Below are 16,126 nucleotides of genomic sequence, written 5' to 3' on the forward strand. Positions count from 1 at the left end.
GAGGAGATAGGGGATGTACTCCACGGGTTGGGACGAGATAGGGGATGTACTCCTAAATCGGATATTATTTGGGAGGAGATAGGGGATGGACTACATTGATACAGCAAATCTGTGTATCATTTATGAAGTATGGAAGTGTTTTAATATGAGTTGTTATCTTATGTGAATTGTGAAGTATGGAAGTGTTTGTTATGAATTTTAATTCATTGGAATTGTTGATATAGGAAGTGCTTCTCATCGGAATTGTTTGGCTAGGTTCTGAGCCATGTCTATAAAGCGAAATTGTTAAGTAAAGGAAAATGGAATGAAGCATAGACATATGTGTCATGGAACTGAAATGTGTTATGAGTTGATTTATATGAGTTAAACATTTATCAAATACTAATGTTTTAGTTATTGCTCACATTATGTTTAGCATATCTCTACTGGGCGTTGGCTCACCCTATATGGGACATCCTTTTCTAGTTCTGGTGATATGCCACCTTCAAGGACATAGCTTGGGAGGCTTAGAGGCGGAAGACCTTTTCGTTGATTATCTTTTTGTAGTACATGTACATCAAGCCAAGGGCTTATTTTGTGTAAAGAGTTAGAACTCTATTTTGTTGAACCCAAGTTTTGACTTGGAAAGTTGTAAGCCTATAAGGCATTTACTTTTGTTGTCAACATGTAAATCTTTTGTAAGAATACTCTGATGAATGGCAATATGTTTTATTCTCTTCAGTTTATGGATGTAATGAATGCATGATTTATGGGTTTATTTTGAGGGCGTTACAACTTCGTATCAGACCATACCGGGTTTGAATACTTTGGGTACGGGGGAAGTGATTAGTATCACAATGGGTTTGTCTTGCTTATTAGAGACTTAGGTGTAATGTTATGTGCTTATGTGATAACATGTTTATGTGACTATATGGGTATGAGATTTACTTTCTAGGATGTTGATTGGACCCCCGGGTTTCTGTCAGTCTTGTTGGAAAAGCACTTATCAATGCTGTTTCTAACCGGAACTCTAGTAACGTCGAGGGACTGTCATTATTCGGAAATGAAATTCGCAAGTGCTTAAGTGATTATGTGCTTAGGTGGAGTGAAATACAGTTGTCCATGCATTAGGACGCGAGTGTTATAGCTTCGGCATATTTATGATGTGCTAATGTTCTTCGTTACCTTTATTAGGATGCCAGGACGAGGACGTGGTGGTAGGCTAGGTAGGCCTAGGAGGCAGGAGGTTCCTATACCGGATGAGATTCCAGAACAGTAGGAGGGAGTTGGCCAAGCCAATGTGGCCGAGCCAGTAAGTCAGCAGGCCATGGACGCCTTAGCCCGTGAGATGGCAGGAGCTTTGAGGGAATCCATGGACATTCTCAGAATTGAGAATCACGTCCAGGCCCATGTTGCTGAGGCAGGGCCTTCTTTTCTGAAGAGGGAGTTCCCGGTCTAACCCGGACGAGTTTGTGGGTGACCGAAAAAGCCACTTAAGGTTGATGAATGGCTCGAACAGATGACGAAGACGTTTGAGATGCTAGGCATCGAAGACGAGGCTTTGAAAGTGACCTTGGCTTCTTTCCAGTTGAAGGGAGACGCAGGTCAGTGGTGGAAGTTTGTTCGGGGCTGTATTGGTGGCACGTGGGAGGCCTTTGTAGATGCTTTCCAGGAGAAGTTGAGAGACCAGTTCTGTCAACTTAAGCAGCTGAGTATGCCAGTGGCAGAGTTTGAGGCCACGTTTTCCAGTTTATCCAAGTTTGCACCTGAGCTTGTGGCGTCTGAGGAACGTCGTTGTCTTGAGTTCGAGAAGAAGCTGGGGCACGGACTTAAGACTAGGGTTGCTGGGTCCATGACTAGGGAGTATGAACGCCTTGTGGATGCGGCGACGCATCTTGAGATTATTATGCAGCAGGAGGAGGAGAGGATGAGCGGCTCCAAGAGGAGTCAAGATGGCCAGGGGGATGGTAGGAGGTAGAGGGGTCCTAACCCTGAGCAGTCCCAAGGTGCCTTTGCTAGATCGACCTTTCCAGTGCTGAGTGCAGGCTTTGGGAGAGGTAGTCAGGGAGACATTACCTATTACAAATGATGTCAGCTGGGCCACAAGTCTCCAGCTTGCCCGCAGAAGGTAGGAGGGTAGAGAGCAACTTCATCTTCGGCTCGACCTCAGAGCCAGAGTCAGGGCAGAGGCCAGCCACTCTCTTGTTACCAGTGTGGTCAAGCGGGGCACCTAAAGAGGTTTTGCCTGCAGTTGAGTGGCACATCTGGTGTATCTGGTCCAAGGCAGAGTTTTCAGCCAACTCAGTCAGTTCAGGCCTCAAGGGCCAATCAGGGGGCTTCATCGTCCCAGTCTGTGCAATAGTCTTTTGCTTCGAGAGGTGAGCAGGTAAACAAGAGACCTTCTGGGCGCGTGTATGCTGTTACTGCACAGGATCTTGTATCGGCTCCATCTGTTGTGAGAGGTACCTTTTTGTTTTGCAACTCGGTTGCCAATGTGTTGATTGATACGGGTGCATCCCATTCCTTTATATCTGCTGCATTTGCATCTGTTTTGGGGTTTGAGGTTGTCGCAATTAGCATCTCCTATATGTGTTGTATCACCTGTTGCGGGTGAATTGATTTTCAAACAAGGGTGTCGGGGCTGTGATATAGAGGTCGCTGACCGTCGGCTTCCATTTTCTTTTGTAGTTATGGCTATGTCAGTTTTTGATGTGATTTTGGGTATGGACTGGTTATCGTCATACCGGACTGTTATTGATCGTTACCGCCAGAGGGTCACTGTATGTAACTTGAGCGGGCATTGTTTCCATTTCTTGGGGGATCGGGTTGGTAGAGTGTTGCCACCAGTGTATGATCCGTGAGGGCGGAGTGAGCTCAGTAGTCTCCTCGCTAGCTGTATGAGTAATGAGTGTGATGAAACCCAGACTGTATTGCCAAGAGTGGTTTGTGAGTACTCGGACGTCTTTCCCGAGGATCTTGTTAGTTTGCCACCTCATCGAGAGATTGAGTTCTCTATTGACTTAGTGCCCGGCACAGCACCGATTTCTGTGGCACCTTATCGTTTTGCCCCAGCCGAGTTTAGTGAGTTGAAGATTCAACTCCAGGAGTTGTTAGATAAGGGCTTTATTCATCTTAGTACTTCGCCGTGGGGACCACTGGCCCTCTTTGCTAAAAAGAAAGATGGTGCCTTGAGACTTTGTATCGATTATCAGAAATTGAATCGGGCTACGGTTAAGAACAAATACCCTATGCCCCGTATAGATGACCTGTTTGACCAGTTGAAGGGGTCCTGTTGTTTCTCTAAGATAGACTTGAGATCGGGTTACCACCAGTTGAGGGTCAGGGAGGAGGATATCCCGAAGACGGCATTCCGTACGCGGTATGGCCACTATGAGTTTCTGGTGATGCCTTTTGGGCTCACCAATGCACCGACAATACTTATGGATTTGATGAACCGGATATTCTGGGAATTCTTAGATCGTTTTGTGGTTGTTTTCATGGACGACATCCTGGTTTATTCACCTTCTGAGGAGGAGCATGAGGAACACTTGAGAGTGGTGCTTGAGTTGCTTAGAGCCCATAAGCTATATGCTAAGTTTGGGAAATGTGAGTTCTAGCTAAGAGAGGTTAAATTCTTAGGCCATGTAGTTTCCGGGGAAGGGGTGTCTGTTGATACATCCAAGATAGAGGCAGTCCAGGATTGGGCACAGCCTAAGAGTGTTTTTGAGATCTGTAGTTTTCTGGGATTAGCTGGGTATTACCGTCAATTTGTGAAGGACTTCTCCAGGCTAGCTTCGCCGTTAACTAGATTGACGCGGAAATGGGTCAAATTTGTATAGAGTGAGACTTGTGAAAAGTCGTTCTAAGAGCTTAAAGTTAGACTTACCACCACTCCGGTTTTGATTATTCCGGAGAGAGGTTTGGGTTATGCAGTTTATTGTGATGCCTCACGAGAGGGTTTGGGTTGTGTACTGATGCAAGAAGGGAAAGCGGTAGCCTATGGCTCATGTCAGTTGAAAAGTCACGAGAGGAATTACCCTACTCATGACCTAGAGTTAGCTGCTGTGATTTTTTCCTTGAAGATTTGGAGGCACTACCTTTATGGTGAGAGATTCGAGGTGTTCTCAGATCATAAGAGTCTGAAGTATCTATTTACACAAAAAGAATTGAATTTGAGGCAGAGGAGGTGAATGGAGTTTATTGAGGATTATGACTTGGAGTTGCACTATCACCCGGGAAAGGCCAATGTTGTGGCCGATGCCCTTAGCAGGAAATCCATTAGTGATGTAGCTTGCATATCCATCCAGGAGTGGGAGATGTTGGGTGCACATGGCGAGTTTGATTTGCTTTTAGGTGAATCCGTTGAGGCTGCAACCTTGTTTTTTGTTGTTGCACAGCCTACACTTGTGACTCGAGTGTTAGAGGCATAGAGAGGTGACCTTGAGGTAGAATCCCTCCGAGAGAAGATCTCCAATGGGAAGGTTGAGAAGGGTTTAACTGTGTATCCCGACCTGAGTGTGAGATACCGAGACCGTTTGTTCGTGCCGGAGTCTTGCCAAGAGGAGGTACTCTGAGAGGTTCACCATTCACGCCTTGTAGTGCATCTGGGAGGCACTAAGATGTATCGTGATTTGGGTCGCCAGTTTGGGTGGCGGGGAATAAAGAGAGACGTGGCAGTGTTTGTGTCTAAATGCCTTACTTGCCAACAAGTGAAGGTCGAGCATCAGAGGCCAGCGGGTTTGTTACAACCCTTGCCTATAGCCGAGTGGAAGTGGAAGCATGTCACTATGGAGTTCGTTGTAGGTCTTCCGAGGACTCAGCGGGGTAGTGATGTTGTTTGGGTGGATGTAGACCGGTTGACTAAGTCGGTGCACATTATCCCTCTGCGCGTGAGAGATCCGGTAGATCATCAAGCCGACTTGTATATTCGGGACATAGTGAGGTTGCACGGGGTCCCAGTGTCGATCGTCTCAAATAGAGATCCACGTTTTACTACTAGGTTGTGGTAGAGTTTGCAGAGTGCCTTGGGCACTAGATTGACCTTTAGCACGGCCTATCATCCTCAGGCTGATGGGCAGTCCGAGCGTACTATTTAGATCCTTGAGGATATGCTTTGAGGTTGTGTCCTTGACTTTAGTGGGTCGTGGGAGAGGCACTTGCCCTTGGTGGAGTCTGCCTACAACAACAGTTTCCAGTCGAGTATCGGTATGGCACCGTTTGAGGCCTTGTATGGCCAACCGTGTAGGTCTCCAGTGTGTTGGTCCGAACTGGGTGATGCACCTTTGTTGGGCCTGGAGTTGGTTCGAGAAACGACGGAGAAAGTTGAGCTTATCCGTAGGAGGCTTGTGACAGCCCAGAGTCGCCAAAAGAGTTATGCCGACCGTAGGAGGAGGCCTTTGGCATTTGAGGCGAGTGATCACGTCTTCTTGAAAATACCAACTAGGCGGGGTTTGATGAGGTTTGGGAAGAGTGGGAAGTTGTCCCCTTAGTTTATCGGTCCCTTGGAGATCCTTGAGAGGATTGGGGAGGTTGCATACCGTTTAGCTTTACTGTCATAGTTGTCCGGAGTGCATGACGTGTTTCATGTCAATATGCTTCGGAAGCACGAGCCAAATCCGTCGCATATATTGGATTGGACTGACATAGAGGTAGACGAGGATGCCTCATATGAGGAGAGACCGGTACGGGTCTTGGATAGGCGGGATCAAGTCTTGCGAGGCAAGACCATTCCCTTGGTGAAGGTTTTGTGGAAACATCACGGAATGGAAGAAGCCACTTGGGAACGTGAGTTGGAGGTCCGAGAGAAATATCCGGATCTATTTGTGGATGTTGGAGCATATGTTGTGTATTTTGTTGTATTGATGAACTTTAAGAGCATTGAATATGTCTTAAGTTGTAAAACATTGTAAATGTTTCGGTTTATGGAATTATTATGGAACTTGCCTTGAAATGGAAGTTTATTTTAACATTGCATATGTTAATTCTGTTTTAGAAATGCAAATATATTATTGGCATTGAATATGTAATTGAATGGTGGAATATGTGTTGAAATTGGTAAATTTCAAGGGAAAGCATATTGATAATGCATATTGAGTAATATATTGTGATTTGCCTCTTGAAAAGAGATGAGATGACCGGTAATGGGTCAGGTTGTTGAATATTAAGTTATAATATTGTTAAGAATTGAGGAAACATGTTTTTGAAACTTGTATCTAATTTCGGGGATGAAATTCTTTAAGGGGGAGAGATTATAGCGATCCCGGTTTTCCTCTCATATTTATTGTGTTCCAGACTCGGTTCCGTTGATAGTTGTTGTTGTCAATATTTCATTTTCGTCCTTTAACTCTTTGTATACGAGTTTAGAATTGTCTTGGGCGTGTTTCGAACAGGTTGGTTGAGCTTTTGTCTCAACTCTTGTTGCCCAGATTTTTAGTGATCCGCTCGAGCGGGTCTTCTTGCGCTCGAGCGAAGTTTGCATTTTTCACGCTCGAGCGGATTTCCTTACGCTCGACCGGGTATTCTTGCGCTCGAGCGGGTGTTCGATGTCTGTAAAAGTACTGGAAGAGTGTAATCTACGCTCGAGCGGGTTCCTTTTTGCGCTCGAGCGGGTGGTGTCCTGTTTTGTGCCTTGGAGCTCAAGCGGGTATTTTTGTGCTCGAGCGGGTTAAGTTTTTTGTGTTTGATGCTCGAGTGTCCTATTCTCCGCTCGAGCGGCTCATACATATATTAGTTAGCAGCTGGGTCATTTTAGATCACTTTTTCGACTTTTTCTCTCTCTCTTACTTTTCAAACTCCCCATTTGAGAGCTCCTCTCTCTAGAATGCAACTTCTCTCTAAGGTTTGATCTATTTCTAGTGATCTTCTACCTTAGTTCCTTTATAAAAAGTGTAGAGCTTGTTGTGGGCTACCTATCAATCCGAAAATCTTTGGGTTTGAAGCGTTTCGAATTTTTTCATCTTCTCCACTTCGTTTCATCTCTTAAGGTAGGGATAACTACTCATTTTTATGATCTTTAACATAGATGTTTGGTATTTTGATTAAATGGTTTAATTTGAGAAGTTAGGGTTTGAGATTTGGAATATTGAAAGAGGGGTTTTGTTATTTTAACCCATACATATGTATTTTGGGTCTTAAAATGAGATTTTTGATGTTTATTGTTAGTATTTGAGCCTCTGGGTCAAAGTTGAGAAAAAGGGAAGAAAAACCCTAATGTTTGTTATGAAATAATTTATAATATTAATTTGGGAAAGTTATGGGAATATGAAATTGAGTTGGAAATAATGAAATTGGCTCATTATGAGGTAGAATGGTGGAGTTGGATTTATTAATCACCCACCTTGGAAATATTGATAATTTATCTGTTGGATGTAATTATTATCTATTTAGAAATAATTGCTTTGGGCTATCGGTGGAGGATAGTCTTGACTGTTGTAGACACTGCATGATGATTAGGTGAATTAAAACTAATCGGTTGAATATGTCATTTAATATAGCGGTTGGAATAATACATCGAATCTGTGTATTGATTGATCGTGTATATGATAATTGTTTATATACATTGTATTGTATGGGAGGAGATAGGGGATGTACTCCATGTTTGGGAGGAGATAGGGAATGGACTCTATTGATACAGCAAATTTGTGTATCATTTATGAAGTATGGAAGTGTTTTAATATGAGTTGTTATCTCATGTGAATTGTGAAGTATAGAAGTGTTTGTTATGAATTTTAATTCATTTGAATTGTTCATATTGGAAAGGTTTTTAACATGAGTCGCAGTCTCATGGGAATTGTTTGGCCAGGTTCTGAGCCATGTTTATAAATCGAAATTGTTAAGTAAAGGAAAATGGAATGAAGCATGGACATATGTGTCATGGAACTGAAATGTGTTATGAGTTGATTTATATGAGTTAAACATTTATCAAATACTAATGTTTTAGTTATTGCTCACATTATGTTTAGCATATCTCTACTGGGCGTTGGCTGACCCTATATGGGACATCCTTTTCAGGTTCTGGTGATATGCCACCTCCAAGGACATAGCTTGGTAGGCTTAGAGGCGGAAGATCTTTTTGTTGATTATCCTTTTGTAGTACATGTACATCAAGCCAAGGGCTTATTTTGTGTAAAGAGTTAGAACTCTATTTTGTTGAACCCAAGTTTTGACTTGGAAAGTTGTAAGCCTATAGGGCATTTACTTTTCTTGTCAACATGTAATATCTTTTCTAAGAATACTCTGATGAATGGTAATATGTTTTATTCTATTCAGTTTATGGATGTAATGAATGCATGATTTATGGGTTTATTTTTAGGGCATTACAGAAGTTCATTCAAGAAACCACTATACCTTAACGATCTATTTGGAAATTAAATAAAAAAGGAAGTTGAACAGAAAAAGAAATTGAATAAAAAAGGAAGTTGAATAAAGATAAAAATGGAAGTTGCATAAAATTAAAAATGGAAGTTCATTCAAGAAACCACTATACCTTAACGATCTATTTGAAAATTAAATTAAAAAAAAAAAGAAGTTAAATAGAAAAGGAAATTGAATAGAAATGGAAGTTGAATAAAAATAAAAGTGGAAATTGCATAAAATTAAAAATGGAAGTTTATTCAACAAACCACTATACCTTAACGATCTATTTGGAAATTAAATAAAAAAGGAAGTTGATTAGAAAAGGAAATTGAATAAAAATGGAAGTTCATTTAAGAAACCACTACACCTTAACGAATTATTCGGAAATTAAATAAAAAAAAAGGAAGTTGAATAGAAAAGGAAATTGAATAAAAATGGAAGTTGAATAAAAATAAAAATGGAAGTTGCATAAAATTAAAAGTGGAAGTTGATTCAAGAAACCATCATACCTTAACGATGTATTTGGAAATTAAATGAAAAATGAAGTTGAATAGAAAAGGAAATTGAATAAAAATGGAAGTTTATTGAAGAAACCACTATACCTTAACGATTTATTTAGAAATTAAATAAAAAAGGAAATTGAATAGAAATGAAAATTGAATAAAAATGGAAGTTGAATAAAAATAAAAATGGAAGTTGCATAAAATTAAAAATGGAAGTTCATTCAAGAAACCACTATACCTTAACGTTCTATTTGCAAATTAAATAAAAAATGAAGTTGAATAGAAAAGGAAATTGAATACAAATGGAAGTTGCATAAAATTAACAAAGGCAGTTCATTCAAGAAATGAATATACATTAACGATATATTTGGAAATTAAAAAAAAAAGGAAATTGAATAGAGAAGGAAATTGGATAAAAATGGAAGTTGCATAAAATTAAAAATGGAAGTTCATTCAAAAAACCACTATACCTTAACGATCTATATGGAAATTAAATAAAAAAGGAAGTTGAATATAAGAGGAAATTGAATAAAAATGGAAGTTGAATAAAAATAAAAACCAAAATTCATGAAATTAAGAATGGAAATTCATTGAAGAAACCACTATACCTTAGCGATCTATTTGGAAATTAAATAAAAAAGAAATTGAATAGAAAAGGAAATTGAATAAAAACGGAAGTATTATAAAAATAAAAATGGAAGTTGCATAAAATTAAAAATGGAAGTTCATTCAAGAAACCACTATACCTTAACGATCTATTTGTTCAAGCGATCTTGGTTTTACCTCTTTTTATTTATTGTATTCCGGACTCGGTTCCGCGGTTGTGTTGTTGTCTCATTCTCATTTCCAGCCTTTACTCTTTGTATTTGAGTCTTGGATTGTGTTGGGCAAGTTTGAAACAGGTTGGTTGTACTTAGAAACCAAAAGTCGATGCCCAGATTTTGGCCTTCACGCTCGAGCGGTGCTTTTGACGCTCGAGCGGGCCCTTCGTTTTTGCTTCTCCGCTCGAGCGGGTGTTTTGACGCTCGAGCGTAATTTTCCATCTCCCAGTACTTTTCTCTGCAAGGCTTCGTATGCTCGAGCGGGAGTGTTTACGCTCGAGCGTGACCCTTTGATTTTGTTCATCCGCTCGAGCAGGGAGTTTGACGCTCGAGCGGGGTCCCTGTTTGCAAAACTTCTGGGAGTGTGCAATGTACGCTCGAGCGACTCTTTCCACGCTCGAGTGTGAGTCTGTGTCAGATGCTCGAGCGGGGAGTTCCACGCTCGAGCGGGGCGACGTGTATATCACTCCGAGATTTAGCGTTTTGGATCACTTTTTCAACACTCTTTCTCTCTCTTACTTTCCCAAACTCAGATTTGAGAGCCTCTCTCTCTAAAACCTTACCTTCTCTCTAGGAATTGATCTAGTAGGATGGGTTTCCTCACCTTTGGCCTTTGTAAAAGTTGTGGGGATCGTCGAGGTCTACATTTTGATCTGAAAAATTCGGTGTTTGGAGCATTTTCATTTTCTTCATCTTCTCCTTTTGAGCTCTAACTTCGAGGTAGGGATATCCTGCTCCATCTTATAAGCTTTGTCTTTAAATTTTAGCATTTTGATATGTTGGGGGTTGTTGGGTAATTTTGGAAAAGTTTGGGGTCATTGTGTAATTTTCAAAAGATAGGGTTTTCATATATATAAACCCATAAGTGTGTAATACATTGAGAAAAGGAATAAATATTGGATTATTGATAAAAAAAAAAATGAAACCTTAGGGTTGTTGTTCGGATTATGGGAAATTGCCCTAATTGGCTTTGTAAATTAATTGGTATAATTAATTTTGAGAAATGAGAAATTGAGTTAAGAATAATGGAATTGGAAAGATATGGGATTAAAGGGTGTAGTTGGATGTGTTCATCACTCACCCAGTCAAAATGTCGATATTATATCCATTTGATGCATTTATGTTCTGTTTAGAAATAACTGCTTTGGGCTATCGGTGGAGGATAGTCTTGATTGTTGTAGACAATGCATGACGATTTGGAAAATTAAAACTAATCAATTAAATGTGTCATCAAATATGACAGTTGGAATTATGCATTAACTTCATGTATTGATTGACTATGTATATGATATTTGTTTCTATACATTGTGTCGTGTGGGAGGAGATAGGGGATGTACTCCACGGTTTAGGGGAAGATAGGGGATGGACCTCTAAACCGGAAACTGTTTGATATTGATACAACACCAAAATGTGTATCATATGTGAAGTACGGAAGTGTTGTTTGATTTAATATAGCACTAAAATGTATATCATTATAAATTGTGAAGTATAGAAGTGTTTCTATGTTTATTTGATACAGCACCGAAATGTGTATCATGTGTGAAGTATGGAAGTGATTTTATGTGCTACTAATACTGCACCAAAATGTGTATCATGTGTGAGTGTGGAAGTGATTTTATGTGTTACTGATACAGCACCAAAATGTGTATCATGTGTGAAGTATGGATGTGATTTTATGTGTTACTGATACAGCACCAAAATGTGTATCCACTATGATCTTGAAAATATTTTAATGATGGATTATAATCTCATTAACCCGGTTGGCCAGGACCTGAGCCTTGTTGTCGAACTTAAAGTCGAATGAGAAATTGAGATGGAAATGTAGCATGGACATGGTTGTCATGAAACTGTAATATGATATGGTTGGAGTATAAGTGTTTACCATCTATCAACTGCTAATCTTTTAGTCATTGTTTATAGTTGGTTTAGTATATTTCTGCTGGGCTGTGGCTCACCTTTTATGGGACATCATTTTTCAGGTTCAGGTAGTATGCCACATCCAAGGACGTAGCTTGGAAGGATTAGTGGTTGAAGAATCCCTTTTTCTGATTATTTTGTTGTATTACATGTATATCAAGCCAAGGGCTTACTTGTATAGAGTTAGAACTTTTTTTGTAACCAAGTGTTGACTTGGAAAGCTATACGCCCATAGGGTGTTTTCTTTTGCTGTTAACATGTAATACTTTTGTAAGAAAAACTCTGATGAAATGTAATTATATTTTATTCTCTCATGTCTGAGCATGTTAAGAATGTATGATTAATGGGTTTATTTTGAGGGCGTTACAACTTGGTATCAGAGCGTACCGGGTTTGAATACTTTGGGTACGTGGGAAGTGATTAGTATCACAATGGGTTTGCCTCGCTTGTTAGAGACTCAGATGTAATGTTATGTGCTTATGTGATAACATATTTATATGACTACTTGGGTATGGGATTTAGTTTCTACGATGTTGATTGGATCCTTGGGCTTCTGGGAGTCCTATTGGAAAAGCACTTGATCAATGCTGTTTCTAACTAGAACTCTAGTAACGCCTCGGGACTATCATTATTCGGAAATGAAATTTGTTGGTGCTTATGTGATTATGTGCTTGCGTGGAATGAATTACTGTTGTCCGTGCATTAGGACGCGAGTGTTATAGCTTCGGCACATTTATGAATGTGCTAATGTTCTTCGTTACCTTTATTAGGATGTCAGGACGAGGACGTGGAGGTAGGCGTGGTAGGCCTAGGAGGCAGGAAGTGCCTGTACCGGAGGAGATTCCGGCAATGCAGGAGAGAGTCGGCCAGGGCAATGCGGCCGAGCCAACAGGTCAGCAAGCTTTGGGCGCTTTAGCCCGTGGGATAGCCGATGCTTTGAGGGAGTCTATGGGCATCCTTAGAGCTGAGAATCCAGTTCAGGCCCAGGTTGTGGATGCAGGGCCTTCCTTTCTGAAGAGGGAGTTCTTCCGGTCCACTCCGAACGAGTTTGTTGGGGATCCGAAAGAGCTACTTAAGGTTGATGAGTGGCTAGAGCAGATGACAAAGACGTTCGAGATGCTAGGCATCGAGGACGGAGCATTGAAAGTGACCTTGGCATCTTTCCAGCTTAAGGGGGGATGCGGGTCAGTGGTGGAAGTTTGTGAAGGGCCGTGTTGATGGCACTTGGGAGGCTTTTGTGAATGTTTTCCAGGAAAAATTCTTATCTCCAGCTGTCAGGGAGAAGCTGAGAGACCAGTTCTGCCAGCTCTTGCAGTTGGGTTCTTCAGTGGCTGAGTTTGAGGCTGCTTTTACGAGTCTGTCCAGGTTTGCACCTGAGCTCGTGGCGTCTGAGGAGCGCCGTTGTATCGAGTTTGAGAAGAAGTTGAGGCGTGGCCTCAAGATGAGAGTTGGCGGGTCTATGACTCGAGACTATGGGCGTTTGGTTGATGCTGCAGCCCATATGGAGATCATGATGCAGGAGGAGGAGGGGCAGAGGGGCTCCAAGAGGAGTCATGATGGTCAGGGTGATGGCAGGAGACAGAGGGGTTCACACCCTCAGCAGTCTCAAGGAGGTTTTGCTAGATCTACCTTTCCAGTGCTAAGCGCAGGCTCTAGGAGAGGCAGTCAGGGAGACGTGACTTGTATTAAATGTGGCCAGCTGGGTCACAAGTCTCCAGCTCGCCCGCAGAAGGGAGGAGGTCAGAGAGCTGCTTCATCTTCAGCTAGACCGCAGAGCCAGAGTCAGGGTAGGGGTCAGCCACTGTCTTGTTATCAGTGTGGTCAAGCAAGACACCTGAAGGGGTTTTGCCCGCAGTTGAGTGGCACATCTGGTGTATCTGGGCAGAGGCAGGGTTTTCAGCCAGCTTAGTCAGTTCAGGCCTCGAGGGCCAATCAGGGGGCTTCATCGTCCCAGTCTGTGCAGCAGTCCGTTGCTCCTAGGGGTGAGCAGGTGGATCTGGGGCCTACAGGGCGCGTGTATGTTGTTACCGCGCAGGGCCTAGTACTGGCTCCATCAGTTGTGAGTGGTACCTTTCTGTTTTGCAACTCGGTTGCTAGTGTGTTGATTGATACGGGTGCGTCTCATTCCTTTATATCTGCTGCATTTGCGTCTGTTTTGGGTTTGGAGTTGGCACAGTTAGCAGCTCTGATTTGTGTAGTATCGCCTGTTGGGGGTGAGATGATTCTGAAACAGGACTGTAGAGGTTGTGATATAGAGGTCGCTGATCGTCGGCTTCCGTTTCCTTTTGTAGTTATGTCCATGTCGGGATTTGATGTTATTTTGGGTATGGACTGGTTATCGTCATACCGGGCTGTTATTGATTGCTATCGCCGGAGGGTCACAGTATGTACCTTGAGCGGGGAGTGTTTCCATTTCTTGGGGGATCAGGTTGGTAGTGTGTTGCCACCGATGTATGATCCACGAGGGTGGAGTGAGCTTAGTGGTCTTCTCGCTAGCCTTATGAGTAGTGAGTGTGATGAGACCGGAGTGGAGTTGCCGAGGGTGGTGTGTGAGTTTTCGGATGTCTTTCCCGAAGATCTTGTTAGTTTGCCACCTCACCGAGAGATTGAGTTCTCCATTGATCTAGTGCCCGGTACGGCGCCGATTTCTATGGCACCATACCGTTTTGCACCAGCTGAGTTGGTTGAGTTGAGCATTCAGCTCCAGGAGTTGCTGGATAAGGGTTTTGTTCGCCCTAGTGTGTCGCCGTGGGGAGCACCGGCCCTCTTTGCTGAAAAGAAAGATGGTGCCTTGAGACTTTGCATCGATTACCGGAAGTTGAATCGGGCAACGGTCAAGAATAAGTACCGTATGCCCCATATAGATGATCTGTTTGACCAGTTGAAGGGGTCTCGTTGTTTCTCTACGATAGACTTGAGATCGGGTTACCACCAGTTGAGGGTCAGGGAGGAGGATATTCCGAAGACGGCATTCCGTACGCGGTATGACGATTATGAGTTTCTGGTGATGCCATTTGGGCTCACCAATGCACCGGCAGTGTTTATGGATTTGATGAACCGGATATTCTGGGAATTCTTGGATCATTTTATGGTCATTTTCATGGATGACATCTTGATCTATTCACCTTCTGAGGAGGAGCACGAGGTGCACTTGAGAATGGTGCTTGAGCTGCTTAGGGCCCATAGGCTGTATGCCAAGTTTGGGAAGTGTGAGTTCTGGCTAGGAGAGGTCAAGTTCTTAGGCCATGTGGTATCCGGGGAAGGGGTGTCTGTCGATACATCCAAGATAGAGGCAGTGCAAGATTGGGCACAGCCTAAGAGTGTGTTCAAGATCCGTAGTTTTCTAGGATTAGCTGGGTATTACCATCGGTTTGTGAAGGATTTCTCCAGGCTGGCTTCGCCGTTGACTAGATTGGCTCGGAAGGGAGTCAAATCTGTGTGGAGTGAGACTTGTGAAAAGTTGTTCCAAGAACTGAAAGTTAGGTTGACCACCTCTCCGGTTTTGATTATTTCGGAGAGAGGGTTGGGTTATGCAGCTTATTGTGATGCCTCACGAGAGGGTTTGGCTTGTGTGTTGATGCAAGAGGAGATAGTGGTAGCCTATGGCTCGCGTCAGTTGAAAATACACGAGAAGAATTACCCTACACATGACCTAGAATTAGCAGCGGTGATCTCTGCTTTGAAGATTTGGAGGCACTACCTTTATGGTGAAAGATTCAAGGTATTCTCGAATCATAAGAGTCTGAAGTATCTGTTTACACAGAGGGACTTGAATTTGAGGCAGAGGAGGTGGATGGAGTTCATTGAGGACTACAATTTCGAGTTGCACTATCACCCGGGTAAGGCTAATGTTGTGGTCGATGCCCTTACTAAAAAATCCATTAGTGATGTAGCTTGTATAGCCATCCGGGAGTGGGAAATGTTGGGTGCACTTAGGAAGTTTGATTTGCTCCTGGGCGAATCCGTTGAGGCTGTGGCCTTGTTTTCTGTTGTTGCGCAGCCTATACTTGTAAGTCGAGTGTTAGAGGCACAGAGAGTTGACCTTGAGGTAGTGTCCATCTAAGAGAAGATCTCTAGTGGGAAGGCTGAGAAGGGTTTCTCTGTGTATCCCGACCTGAGTGTGAGATACCAAGACCCTCTGTTTGTGCCGGAGGCTTGCCGAGAGGAGGTACTCCGAGAGTTTCACCATTCACACCTTGCAGTGCATCCGGGAGGCACCAAAATGTATCATGATTTGGGTCGCCAGTTTTGGTGGAGGCGTATGAAGAGAGATGTGGCAATTTTCGTGTCTAAGTGCGTTACTTGTCAACAAGTGAAGGCCGAGCATCAGAGGCCAGCGGGTTTGTTGCAACCCTTGCCTATTGCCGAGTGGAAGTGGGAGCATGCCACTATGGATTTCGTTGTAGGTCTTCCGAGGACTCAGCGAGGTAGTGATGCTTGTTGGGTGGTTGTGGACCGGTTGACTAAGTCGGCGCACTTTATCCCTATGCGCGTGAGAGATTCGGTAGATCATCTTGCCGACTTGTATATTCGGGACATAGTGAGGTTGCA

Source organism: Camellia sinensis, chromosome 12, assembly GCF_055761805.1.
Source record: "Camellia sinensis isolate YWXY chromosome 12, ASM5576180v1, whole genome shotgun sequence".
NCBI lineage: Eukaryota > Viridiplantae > Streptophyta > Magnoliopsida > Ericales > Theaceae > Camellia > Camellia sinensis.